The sequence below is a fragment of the Ixodes scapularis genome, unplaced genomic scaffold, assembly GCF_016920785.2.
Source record: "Ixodes scapularis isolate PalLabHiFi unplaced genomic scaffold, ASM1692078v2 PGA_scaffold6__148_contigs__length_123643588, whole genome shotgun sequence".
In the NCBI taxonomy this organism is placed as follows: Eukaryota; Metazoa; Arthropoda; class Arachnida; order Ixodida; family Ixodidae; genus Ixodes; species Ixodes scapularis.
The window spans coordinates 44662014-44676864 of NW_024609881.1; the positions used below are offsets into that span (position 1 = coordinate 44662014).

General features: G+C 44.3%; 1 pseudogene; it reads right to left on the reverse strand.

Annotated features, from left to right (window-relative positions):
* Positions 1–216: 216 nt before the first annotated feature.
* LOC120838319 lies at positions 217–12589 on the reverse strand (annotated as a pseudogene).
* Positions 12590–14851: the final 2262 nt, after the last annotated feature.

The window sequence follows — 14851 nt, forward strand, 5'->3', positions numbered from 1 at the left end:
ATATGAAGTCACAAAAACCTGTACAGCGGGGCTCCCAAGCTCACAGAGCGATGCTCTAAGCCTCTGGTAGCAGCGCACAAAAACACAAGGACAAAGGGAGGAAATGCACAAGGCGAGCGCTGAACTTCAACTAAATGTTTAATGAAAAGGAAACACCGAAGTCCTGTGTATTCGTCCCTTTGTCTGTGTGTTTTTTCATGCTGCTACCAGTTGTAATCATGCACCAACTCGCCTCTGCATTGCCACATTGAGCCACTCAGCACCATGACAGATCAAGGTTGCTGCCCTCGACCCCTGTGAATGCATTGTCGTGCCGCTATTTCCTTTTTTTTTTAATACAAAACAAGACTGGACACCTTTTGATACCACATCGTACACATGCCAAATCAAATATGTACTCACACCGTTCCATTTTTTCTCAAAAGCAGCAAGATCTGTGGCGGCTTTGATCGCTCTTGCTCGAGCTCCTTTCGATTTCCCGGCCTCCTGTCGTGACCCATCATGTTGTTTGATACCAACTTGGTATCTGAAACAAATAGCAGATTGGCCCATAAGTATTTGGTCAGAAACCAGACAAGTGAAAAAAAATTGCAGTGAAGGATTTGGGTTCAGTACTTGCTGATATTTTACATGCACAACTAATGTCGAATGCCCCAAGCTTTGCCACCAAAGTCACATAGGTGCACAGTTCAAAAGTATAAGTGTGTTGAAGGTTCCTAAAATAACGATTAAGCCATAACAAGCTGAGCAAAACCTACATTTAGGCCAGTAGACTGTGCACTGTGCACTTAAAGAAAATATGTCAAGGTACAAATTCATGCCTAGATTTTGAGGAAAATAAAACAATGACGGAACAACAAAAAACAATTGTAACAATGTGTCATTTTTCTGCAAGAGGAGAAAATCTGGCACTCAAGGCTTCCCTCACTCAGATGCGATGGGGATAAAGAACTCGGAATATTTCAGAAGTTATAAGCCCCATGTGGCACATCTTGAGGGGTAGGATTCATATAATGTAATTTTTAGACCTACAAAACACTCAAAACATGTTGATTTAAAAAGATATTGAACAGACAGCGATGTAATTGATTCGAGTCATTTGGGAGAAGCTTTGGAAGCAAACAAAAGTAAATTTTATAGCAGCGACATAAACAAAAGAACAAGTACATACTTCGCGCTTATTTCTTTTATTACAATACAGCATTAAAATTTGTCTGTTGTCCTACACAGTCACAAAGCAATTCCTCCTCTGCATTTCTACTCGTAATTAAGCAAGCACTCATTTGCATAATTAGTATTGCAGACAGTTGAATGACCTAAAATACTCAACTAGCTGTTAATGATTGCTTCAAAGCACCAGACATGGCAAAAGGAATGTTGTAAAAGAAGCATTCTCTTTTTTTAGGAAGCCACATTTCGGCCAGCCACTGTCGAAAGAACATACGATTGATAAACATGTATAAAGACGAGAAAAAGGTATTCAGGTACAAAATCAAACATGAACCACATGCTACTAAAACATGCAGAAATAAAGCTTCAAAAAGTTGTGAAAAGGTTTTATATCAGTCAAATTTAGTTATGAATTAGAGATCATCTGCACATATCACTTCTAGACACTTTTAGAGTGATACAGAATAGTGTGGTGCAGTAAAGAAACTCTTAAATAAATAATTAGCTGAGTATATTAAACATATTTTGAGGCTCCAATTTGTTTCCAGCCAAAAATAATTTAATGATGTATACTGCTTATGACTCTGCCTTCTAACTGAAGGCCAAATAGAAGTAATAAGTAAATGACACATTCAGTAAAGATAAAACAATAGGAATAGTAGATATATTGACATATTTATTTGTGATTTCTGGGATAGGATCAAACATAGTCACATTGTAACATTAGGTGAAATTTTTAAATTGAATTATTATGCAAGATATAACAACCTTTAAAGTAACTGAAGAGTGTGTTGGTAAAATTCTCAGACCACAGAAAGAAAGTGTCAAAAATTGTAAGGAAGGAAATAACAAAAAGAGTGAAGTAACAGCATGAGTTACAATTCTAACTTTACAATTTCCTTTTTATCTTCCTGCCTCCCCTTCTCTCCATTTTCTTGGCAGTCTGAATTGCACGGAGTGCTCTTAAGTTCATTCCTGTTGTTCTTAGTTGAAAGAAATGTTTGTCGTCTCCTTCGTCCCGAGCACGTTTTATTCATTCTGTGGTCCGTGAATACAACACCCTATTGCGGTTTAATAATGGACTCTGAAATTGAGCTTGGAAATGTGGGTAGCCAGTGACAAATTAAAGGGCAACTCTACTCAATTTAGAAAATTTCAAGATAGTGGATGACCTTACTTTGAAAAGCACTCATGAACAACTCTACATTGTTTCACGAAAAGTAGAATATTGTTTGTGCAACTTTGCTATTTATAACTCAAGTCGCAAATTGAAACCGAAACTTCGGCAAAGGGCGAGCAGCGACGTCAGTTGCATGCACACTCATGTCCATGGCAGATGCATGATTACGTGATTTACCCCAAAAAAGTCAAATTTGGGGGTTTTACGTGCCAAACCTACGAGGAGCATCTGGCACGCCCCAGCGGAGGACTGAGGATTAATTTGGACCACCTGGGGATCTTTTGACGTGCAACCGAAAGCTCGGTTACACGGCGCCTTCTCCGCAATGAGCCTCCGTCATATTGCGGGCACCTCGGTCGGGATTCGAACCCCCCCCCTAGGGATCCGTAGGCCGGCGCTCTAGCCTCGAAGCCACCGAGGCGGCTGTGATTTACCCCACTCACTGGGTCAACCCTAGGTAGTGTTGTCTGAACCGACTGGACATGTGTTGGCGTTGAAAGAGAAAAAAGCCGGTGTATACAACAGACATCAACATGACGTCACATCTGAAGGAAGTGCCACTATTGGCTAGCCTGCACATCGCTCGCTAAAATTAGCAGATTAGCGCTCGTCAAACTTTGAGGGTCCAATTTAATATACAGAAAGATTTCAGTTGTAGCCTTCCTAGATGATTATAAAGAGAACTAATAGTTTTCTCAGCCAAAATTCAGCAGAGTTGCTCTTTGTTGCCTCTCATGAGGCTCAAAATTATGAAGGAAATAAACCATACCTCTGAATGAACTCAAGTGTGGTTCCCGCACCTTTGGCATACTGGATGTTTAAACAATAATAAAGGGTGAAAAGGAGCTCCACAGCTCGCAGAAAGCCCACATCTTCCACCATCACCTCATGGTCCACAAACAGCTGGCAGCTGCATTCGAAAAGTGAGCGGCCTAGGAAAGAAACAAGCGATTAATGTTATTAATGCGGAGAAAATGTGTTAGTATCAGATGTATCGACCTATCTAGTCAAGTGACCAGAAAAGTCATGCGACCGACACCACTACGCCGGCTTTTTCTCTAATAGGGCTTTTAACGCTCACGCATTAAATGAAGAAAAAAATACCATCGTCATATTCACATCTGGAAACTTCTATAGAGGCATTACCAGCAGGAACACTGAATAGGTAGGCACACTGATATAGGATTGTGACGCATATCTGAGATCTGAGACTGAGATGCATCACAATCACAGATAAGGCACACCTTATATGCCAAGCCAAATAAGGGTCGCACTAAATAGTGTTGAGCAACCATACCCAGTAATGACATTAAGTTATGCAAAGTGCTCCTGAAGGCTTGAACAAAACAAAAAATTTGTATATGAGCATGCAGAATCAAACACTTTTTGTTGAGTTTGTGAACAGAATCAGTAGCATGGAAGCCTGATGCCAACGTGCAATGCCAGTCGTCGGTTTCGTTTAAATTGCTTTTGCTAGAAATTAAATGACCGGAGACCGCATGCAACCACACATTCTACGAGCAGAAAATTTGGCTGTTGGGGTTTGACAAGACACAGAATGCAGGCCCAAACAATCAAATGCCTCACAGGCACCTGCTGTTTGGGCTGTATGCCGTTTTGTGGCACCTGCACTCACAAACCAAAATAAAAACTTCTCTTTTTCTTGCTGGATCAATCAAACATTGATTGTCGAAGTATGGTATAATACCAGGACATGTGCTTTACATTGGTGCTTGACAAGGCTGCCGAAACCAAACGATGTGGTCGTCCATCTAGCTCTGGTCAAAATCGGCACATCACCCTTTGGTTACACCACTGCAGTATTCCAGCACTCTGGTTACACCACTACAGTATTCCACTACAATTCTTCTCTCCCTCTCACTCTCAAAATGGCACTACCCACGATAAAACGGTCTAGGTTGTTGTTCCAAAATTCAACACAAATTAAAAAAGAAAGCACCTTCAAAAATACAAAGCATGCAAGGAAAAGACACATGAAGCTCACCCAGTGCAACAATTACAGGAGAAGCAGGCAGACTGTTACGAAACTCCTCTGTGATTTCTGTTGTCACCTAAGAAAAGTCAGAAAACGTGTGGTCAGGGATGGGCAGTATTTCAAATACAAGTATTTGAAATATGTATTTTAAATACTTTGTGTATTTTGCATTTGTATTTAATTACAAATTGGGTAATGCATTTGACGTGTGTATTTAAATACTAAAACATGGGTATTTCAAATACAATTGTAATTAAATACAATTTTGTGGGCAAAAATACATCCCTCAAATTTATTGTCACTGTCCAGAGCAGGAAGAAAACTATGTTCTGCACCGAATGCAGTGTCTCTAAATCAAGCACAAGCGTTTAGCGACTTTTTGATTACGGAGCTAGCCCAGGGCAAGAGTAGTGACGAAATCGACGTTCACAGGCAGACTGGCTAAATAAGTGCCTGTGACAACTTGTGATGCTTTCCAGCCTACTTTCCTTCCACATATTTGCCTGGAACATTCTAAATGCGCGGGTCGTCCAGATTTTTGTAACTGGTGCGAGTTGCAACAATAAACAATTCTCTAGCTAGTGCTGCGCGTCTTGGTCGTCTCGGTTCGTTGTTGATCTATACCAAAATGTAGTCGACAAAAAAAGCTGCTTGAAGCTCTGTACTTTTTTCACCTATTACGTCCAAGCTGATTACATTTTTTTGTGATTATATTTCTATTACGTCACTAGATCCTCGCACACTAACTCTCGAGTGTGCAATGCAAAATAAAAATGAGATACCCAAAAACCCGTTGCAGGTGCCCTGAACTCGCTGACGCAAATTTTGAGGAATGTATTTGGAAAAGTATTTGGAGGAGACAAAATACATTTGGTTGTATTTGTATCTTTTATTTAAATACTTTTTGAAAATGTAATTAGATTTGTAATTAAATAAATTTTTAACGAAGTATTTTGTATTTGTATTTCGATACATATTTGCATGTATTTTGCCCATCCCTGCGTGTGGTTAATTGAGAAATGCACGAAATGCTAGTGAAGGTACCATACATCTATGGGTCTATATTTATTCCCACAGAATGTAGAACTGTGGGACACGAGCAAGACGACGTAAAGCGGATCGCAAAGAATGATGCCCGAAGAACTTATCGTGGCCGGCGACTTTACCGCAGATGCACGAATATGGGGATACAAGCGAGACAGTGACAGAGAGTGCAATGTCTTAACACCAGCCAAGCAGGCCAATCTATGAATTCTCAAAGAAAAACAGACTGCCATTCGCATTGGCAAACGTCGCACTGAGAACGACACCACAACAGACTTGATATGGGCCATACACAAAATCCAAGCCCGAGGGCGAACTGCTCCGACGCCTTGGGAAGCAAGCACCTACCCGTCGAAATAGATATAATGACAGAAAGACACCGCAGCACTAAATGACAGATCAGCTTCATTAACCTAGCACCTGAAAAAGTGTCTAGGTGAGCGAATAATGAAAGCCACATCCACTCAGAAGTACCAAGCCAAACAAGACGACCCAGACCCCGACCTTCATCTCCTCAAGTTGTGTGCTATCAGACTGCAAGCCCAACAATGTTACAGGAGAAATAAGGACTGAAAACTCCAAGCGAATTTCAATGCAACCACGGTGAAGATAAAAAATACACCCAGAAGCTCCGTAACAACTGAGGTGCAAGCTCCGAGATAACACACGAGTGTGGGGCACATTCAAAGGACTCTGGCAGGACGGCCGACAACTTTAAATCCAGGAGTCAAAGAAAGAATATAAACACTTAGGGACAAGGACAGACAGCACAGTTCTTTAAACTAGCAACACACATTTACTGGTGTCTCCTTCAATAGTGCTATCTCCTTCCTAACGTTTGAGACTAAAGAGGAAGATGCGAAAATTATTATATATACACCCGGAAAAAGAAAAAAAACACAAATTCACACCCAATACACTAGAAGATAAAGAAATTCAGAAAGAAAAAAGAAAAAACACTATTGACAAATTGAGATAGAGCGCCTTTTTGGCTAATCCAGCTCTGGTTTCAGGTAGTTCTGAATTCTTTATCTTCTAGTGTATTGGGTGTGAATTTGTTTTTTTTTGTTTTGTTTTTTCTTTTTCCGGGTGTATATATATTAATTTCCGCATCTTCCTCTTTAGTCTCAAACGTTAGGAAGGAGACACCAGTAAATGTGTGTTGCTAGTTGAAAGAACTGTGCTGTCTGTCCTTGCCCCTAAGTGTTTTTAATCTTTCTTTGACTCTTGTATTTTCACCAACACGCTCTTTCATCTTTGTAACTTTAAATCCACTGCTTCCTGGTACACCACACCATTCCCAAGGAAATGAAACAGTGTCTGCCGCCGCATGCGAGTTCCTGTCTTCCCTTATCCTTACCATTCTTGGTGACAACAGCGCCGCCTTCATTGACAAAGACACAAAGGATCCCCTATTCTCCCAGGAAGCCAAACAACAGGCCCACTGAAAACACCTCACGGCTCTACTCAAAGAAGACTTAGACCCACTCCCAGATGGTAATTATACCAGGTGGGAAGAGGTTCGCCTGAAAAGACAACAGACCCACACCACTATGGTTTCCAAGGAAACAGCAAAATGTAACACCCACAAGAAGAACATGGTGCATAAGCTGCCATACACAGGAAAAAGACAAGAGCCTATGCGCCCACTGCGAGGTCAGTCTCAAAAGCGCACTCCTGGTACTGCCCACACATGTAAGTCAAGCAACCCCAAAACCTTGAAAAAGTCTGTTAATCCCACGGGTATTCGGGAATACCAAAAGGCTATTCTCCATTCACCCCTCACTTATGTGAAAGAGGTTCGTCTCACCCACTTTATTTTCATCTCATCCTTATTTCCTTTAACCCTTCATCCCACCTACAGGAGATAGCGTTTGCTGAGATTAAAGGATGCAGTTCCTGTTATTTTCTCACTAATAAGGACATTTTTAACTACAAACATTTGTTGTCCTAACGCTCAATAACAACTAAAAAACAGTGTTAAGCAGCAATGTATCTGCCGATATCTGTCACAAAGCCTCATTGTTACACCTGCGGGACAAGGAAGTTGCTAATATTCAAAACAAATGATCCTAACTTAGGAGTCGAAGTGGAAGTACAAACGTTTGTCACTAGTTAATTCTCTAGCATAATTTTTGTGTTAACTCTAACACTCGATCCCAAAAATGCAAAACATCATGTGAACCCATTAGAAGCAAGTGGTGCAAGAGTGGGTGCTCACCGCCGCTCCCCCTTTGGTTTAGTGAAATATTTATGTAGAACATACTATAAGATGACCCAGCCTAGAGTTACATATCTTCCCATTGCACTCTAATGTGAAGTATAATAAATTGAGCCACCTCAGCCAGGAAAAGATTAAGGAAGGTTTGGCTCCTCGTAGAGCAATAGTAATTTCACTTTTTACATGCTCATTATCAGCATTGTCGTCAGATACCAAGAAAGCGTTCACAAAGGTTTTGCAGACAATTCTGAAAAAGTGAGGGGATGGTCGCTCAGAAAGCGAAACTGCAGAAAGAGTACAAGGCATTGCTCCAATGGTTAAAAATCACTAGGTAGGCGCCTATTCGGACATAGGTGCATAACCGGTATGTTACGGTATACAGGAAGACTGATATAGCTGAAAATTTCAAAAATGAAAAGTTTAGTATATCCAGATGCATAGTTTCTCAGTGGAATGCTGACTGCCTGTGTGAGACTTCCAGAAAGTTCTTTTCAACAAGGTCATGAGGATGTGTCTTTGGAAACAAATAGCCTGGTTATTATGAATGCTCCTACCTGATGTAACTGGAAGAGCTCTCAGAGGTTTTCTTGAAAGTAGGATGCAAGCAATGGGAGGAGGCAGACAGCTGCTGCGTTTTGATCTTTGAACTCTACCTCGGCCTTGTTGATTTTGAGGCTCCACTCGAGCACAGCATCATTTTTGGGGCTTGAACGTAGGAATGTCACGAGGAGGAGGACATCTTTGGGCAGGCTCAATTTTCCGTCCAGACAGACACCTGTAAGCCTTAAAAAATTCATGTTATCACTGACTCCTCATATCCAAAATCTTTGTAATCAAAATACCTTTTTGCAAAAAGCAAAATATTGAAGGAAAGAAATCTGCAGGGACCACTGTATGGTGAAAGTAGCAATCATATTCGTCGTTCAAAGCACCTTTTTATGAGCATAATAGTGTATGTTTGTTTTAGGAGTGAGTGACTCTTGCAAAGAACAGAACAGGAGAACAAACTAGATGCCTGGGCCGGCTTGCGAGAGGCAGCGTCTCGGTTGAGACTGCTCAAAGAAAGCGCTGTCAAGGCTAGTGCTAGAGCTTAAACCGAGTCCTTGACGCTCACGAGCCTTGGCAGCGCTTTCTTTAAGCAGTCTCAACCGAGACGCTGCCTCTCGCAAGCCGGCCCAGGCATCTAGTTTGTTCTCCTTTCTATCTTTTTTTTTTTTTTTTTCACTGCTGGCAGCCACTTATTACGGTGCAGTTACCAAATCATTTCTTGCCCGATTTCATTATCTTTTTTTCTAAACACACGACGCGCTTCGAGCACCCTGCTGTGCTGAGACCGTTTCTTCTCTGAACAGAGCTGCGCCGCGGCAAAATGTTAAGGCTGAAACACATTTGCAAGAAAAGAAACCGAATATAGAACGGAAATCGGAGGGTGCGAAAATTGTTGCATGCAAATTTGGAAGACAAGTTACACGAGAAGAATGATCCCGCGCAAAAGGCAACGTCCTCCGCAGTAAAATTAACGCAAACACCAAACGTGCATTCTTGATATATATATATATATATATGACGCCGTGATTAGGACTTGACAGAATCATCGGATAAAAAGAGACGCTGCATCAGCTTTGGTTTTCGAAGCAACCGAGGCCTTCACGCACCCGTACAAAGACTGCTATTACAGCAGATAAAGTAAACAGAAGCAACGTGCGGAAACCAGTGTACATATGCCACCGGTCACGACATCCTTCTACAGCCACACGCTTGCCTCGTTCTTATTCACGAAGTTCCTGGTAGATTAATTCGTTCTTACATGCATGGAGTCAGCCACAATCGGCGCTCGATGTTTAGTTGAGATTGAGATGTGCACCGACACGAGCATCGGCCGACGTACAGTCGGGAGCAAAAGTTTGCGGGGCACGGGAGCGCCTGCCGAAAAGACTGGCTGCGCCTTCTCACGGCACGTTGCTGCTCCAAGACTCACGCTATGCGCACGCGCTTCCTTTCTTGTTCGCGGTCATGCTTTTTTCGCTCGCTCCCGTTCGACACGCACGATATATAACTGGGACTGGCGCAAGGTGCCGCGAAATGTTATCTGTAGCATGCGCGAGCTCCGTCACCCATCACGGTGGCTGAGGCAGACGCGCGGAATGATGACTGTCATAGCGGCACCTTGCGCCGGTCCCCGGTTATCTCGTGCACGTCGGGCGGAAGCGAGCGAAAAAGTCATGGCTTCGAGCACGAAAGGAAGCACATTCTCGAAGTGTGAACCTTGAGAGCGGCGGCGCGCCGCAGAAGGCGCAACCAGTCATTTCGGCTGACGCTCCCGCGCCCCGCAAACTTTTACCGCCGACTGTACACGAGCAAACTCACCGCGATCTTGCTTTGCCCGAATGCCACAACACAGCGAACAGCCCACATAATTTTCAGTCTCCGCAGTGCTCCGTTCACCACATACACGTAACACGACAAAGATCGGCGAAAATCAGTCTTCGTACAAAGCTGATCAAAAACCGCGGAAACACTCAACCAGCCTCGGCGGCTACCGCGGCTGCGCCATAGCGTAGAAAACCCGGAGAGGGAAGGAACGGACGGAACTCCCGAAGTAACGTTGCGACATCGCTCCGTCCCCCTCCGAATTTCCCCGCCGAAAAAAAAAAAAAAAAAAAGATATAGGAGTTGCTGTCTGATTTTCGTTTGCGATTTCTTCATACAATTTGGCCGCTTTTCGCAAATGTGATTCAGTCATGACTCATTACGTAGAGCCCGGCGCCGTCGCTACACAGTAGCGCACCAAAGAATGGAGAAAGCTAAACTCAACGAACTCAAAAAAAAAAAAAAAAAAGCATTTGAGTACTGGCAGTGTTAGACACGAAGGTCGAATCGATCAATTTAAAGTTTCCTAAATTCACACAAGTCTGCCGTAACACTATGAGAGTGCACGGAAGCCCGGCTCGGCACAAGCGAACAAAAAAAAAAAAAGGGAATTTTGGCACTAGTTTTTTACACTTCGGTCAAACGTATATAGTATACCATTGTGAGCACTTGAAACCTCATTGCACTGTGTCGCTTTGCATGTTTCGAAACAAATTGCACCTGAACAGCACGTTATGTCGAACAAGCAGCTACCGAAAAAATCGGCGTGCATGGTCCTCGTACCGGACCAGGGACCTCTGCCTTTCCAGCGGAGCGCTAAACTAAGAGCGCTTCACGTAGCCGAATAATAATTAACTAAGAAGGGAGCAAGAAAAACGTAGAACACCGACACACTACGTCTCGTGATAATGCTAGAGTAACACTCGAAAGCACAGACAAAGACCCCGTTACCCTAAACGCTACGCACCTCCAGCGCGAGGCGCACATCGTCTGCACACGCTTGTGGCGAGCAATGCATAATAGTGAATCCAGACAACTGCTCGACTCATCTAAGAAAACAGTGGTGCGACAGGTATTCATCAAACAGCTCAAGGAAGGGGATGTAATGCACTTACCGTGAAATCTCCAGGTTTGAGTGCGGCGAACCAAAACATGTCCGCAAAGCCGCCGAATTGCGCGGGATCTGCCTGGTCTCGCTCACTGCGCATGCGCCAGGGGTGCCTTCACGCGGCGCCGCGTTCCCTTTCCCTCCTCGCCCCCCCCCCCCCCCCCCCCCCCCCCCCCCCTGCTTCACGCCAACATTCACGCGGACAGCGTCCCACGGGAGCGCGGGAAAGAGGTTCACGTGACCTTCCGCCTCTCCGAATAAAAGGGCTGCATTGACTGCGCCTGCGCAGCGCGCCGACTATGTCTGTTCGTTCGGGTGCGGTGGAGGGGTTAACGGCAAAACGGCAACGACGGCTCGCGAGCGGCTCTGGTCCCGTTGGCGCTCCCTGTAATTTTACGGTTTTTTTTAACAGTGTGGCCAGGTGACTTGCGTGCACCTAACCACCCCAGTGACAAATTGAGTCGGCGCTGCAAAGCCATACTATCCTGCGGAGGACAGAACCATCGCCAACTTGCTCGTCGTGGGGCAAACCACTGCCAAGTGATCGCATCCCTCCGACGCGACTGGCCGAAGATCGTGAGCGCCGCCGCGACCGCTGAACGGTTAAACACACACGGGATAACCGAACTGCCCCAGGACTCCCTCAGGTCATAGAGAATCGCTGTAGGAATGCCACCTGGGACATCAAGTTTCAGCACCAGCGGCTACCAAAGCACAATAAAAATAGTAAGTACCCTTTTTGCAAAAAAAAAAAAAAAGTTTAAACTAGTAGAAATAATATCCCCACATGTTTTTTTAGCTCTTAGAAAATGCAGGCTATCTTGTTTCAAACTCACAAAATTAAAAAGAAAAAAAATGCACTTGTCTTCCTTTTGCTGAATGTCACTCAAAGCTAACTGATATGGCTCCTGTCAGTATTCTAAAGTTATTCGTTCATTCGCTTTAATGAGAATAAAACAACTGAATTGATCATCTTCCCAATTGTGCATCCTTGATGAGGTGAAAATGACTGAATAACTGTTTCTAGATACGAGACAAGAGTGCCAGCTTCTAGCACTGTAAATACTATGTTTACAAGCTATAGAATGTTTGCCGTTCTGTGAAGTTTCAAAGAAATGTTCCAAGCTAGCTGTGTGGTGAAATTTTAACTGCTCTGCTTCTCCATTGAATCTCCAATTTTAAGAATAATATGACTAAGGTGTAAGATATTTTCTGCCTAGAAGACTGATGCATCTGTTGCAATGTTTCTATCCAACTACAGTGATTCCTCTGGCTCTCCTAGACCACTGCTACCAGTTCCAGTATCTCAATGTTGGGATGCTGAGGCAGTGTCGTGACCATGTTCCAGAGGTTGGCACTGGCTAGCACTCGGGAAGCAGTGACGCCCCAGGCACATATGGCCAAAGTCAATGGGACCGCCGTGTCCCCACGGATCCTGTGTAACCACGTGTTCCTGATAACATCCAACATGCTCGAACCTTGCCCAATCCAGGGCATCATCTTGTGCACGTCGATCGGTCAATTCCGTACATGCGACAACCCTAGCCAGACTTCTCAGGATCACTCCCAACTTCTTGTAGTGATGGATAAATTTCAGCCTACTACTGACTTGGAGAATGAGAGTGGACACAGCGGCTATGGTTTCATTTACTTCATGCGTGAGTGAAACTGAAGCTATGAGCATGAGCATGTTGCCCTGAACGATGCTACCACTACATGATCGTGCATGCTTGGTAGCGGCATTGAAAGCCTGGATCTTGCACTTAAAATAAACGGAATCTTGCATCGTGAGTGTTGTGTGTGTGCATCTGGCAACATCGGCGAGTCAGCAGAAGTCAAGCCAAGGCGAGTCAAGCTGGTTTTACCGAACCGTTTGTCATTCCGGGGACTCGTCATAAACCATGTGCTTCTTGTCTAACTCCTCTTTTCTGCACGGCCAAGTCGGCTGCCTGAATAAAGATTTGGGCAACGACGGGAATGAAGAAATTCAAACTCCGAGGCACGCAACCACACTTTTTTGAGCAACGAGAGCTTCGTGGCAACTTGGCAACGACGAGAGCATATGGCAAAAAAGGATGAGCCTAACGTTGTCATCATGGGGCGGCTGAGACATCTCGAAGAGTTTGACCCAAAAAGATTGAAGCGTGGCCCCTGTACTAGGAGCGACTAAACTTTTTCTTCATTGTGCTCAACATCGTCGAGGAGTCCCCAATATGCGCAGTCCTGTGTAGCGTTTGTGGACCGACAATCTACTCCGTCATATGCTCGTTGTGTGTGCCAGTGGACTCCCTATGCGGACATTGTGTTGGAGCTCACCGCCCACTTCACACCGTGCCTGTCAGTGATTGTTCAGTGCTTTGCGTTTCATAAGTGCAGCCAACAGCCTGGAGAAAGCATCGCGAATTTCGTCCACGCCCCGCGCCACTTCTCCGAACACTGCAACTTTGGTGAGACCTTGTCAGCCATGCTATAGGACCATCTAGTGTGTGGTGTCTTGGACAAAAAGGGTGCAGCGTCGTCCCCTGGGCAAACCAGTGTTGGAGTTCAAAAAGGTGTTTGAGGCTGCAGATCCTTTGCCTTTGTAGGATTTGCAGCAACGACATTGATTACCGTCAACAGCTTAAGAGGGCGCGGTACCTCTATTTATTCGTCCGTTTCAGCCACCAGATGGCGCGCGGCTCGAAACGTGGTTGAACGCGCAACTTCTAGATGGCGCCAGTATCGAGGTGTGAAAAGGCCCGCGTTATCCGCTGCGTGAAATAGATCCCGAAATGTGCCGTGTTCTCCCGGCGGAGGAAGTTTCTCCCTCCCTCGCGCGCGCTTGGTATGTACGCGCGGTGGCCGAGTCCGGCCTCTGCGCTGTGTGATGCCGTGGGTGGCGCTCGTTTCTGTTCGGAGGTAGGAATAAAAATGCCGGTCCCCTTTTTTTTCGACGCTCGTTTCTATAGCTTGTTTTTCTTTTTTTTTTTTATCTCAAGTGACCTACAGTACCGCCTGTTCGAAATCGTCCTTTGCGGTGAGCGATTGAGAGTCAGGTTAGCATTTTGTTTGGGTCAGCACTACACGTTTAATGGAGACCTCGGGCGGCGATGTAAATATGCATTGCTTCCCAAAGTGTCCAAGGTGCGCAATGACAATTGGAAAGGGTATTGAAGGCGCGCGACCGTCGGTTGGTAAAATACGTGCGTTAGATTCACTTATTCAGTCTAATCATTTTTGCCAAGGTCTTTTATCTGTTTCGACAAATGACATGGTCGAGTCTATTGATAACCTTAGCTAGATTGGACGTACGGAGTGTCCGGGCTTTGAATAAATTTGCTTCGTTTATGTGAATGAATAACTGTTTTCTCTTTTCCGTGCTCGGTGCTACGCAAAAATCGCTGAAATGTTATGGTAGCTCAGTGTGGCGGCGTTTTGCACGCTGACTCGCTATTGCATTCGCTGTGCACAATATGTGTTCAGATGGAATGTGCCAAATCGTGTTTCCGATCGATATGATAGATTTACTTTGCTACAGTGTTCATTATATTTTCCTTATTTAAACTGGTTCGTCCCTGATCTGAGCCTAAGTTCAAATTCGAAGGGCAGACAGACTTAGCGTCGTAACAGCCGTAATGCGCAGAAAGAAATTAGTACCATGAAATAAAAACAAAAGGATACGAGGTGGCTCAGTGTTATAGAAGTAATGAGTGTGCAAAGGATGCCATCGTACGTGTTTTTTTGTTTTGTTTTGTTTTAACTCTCCGCATCGTTGGGAAACGC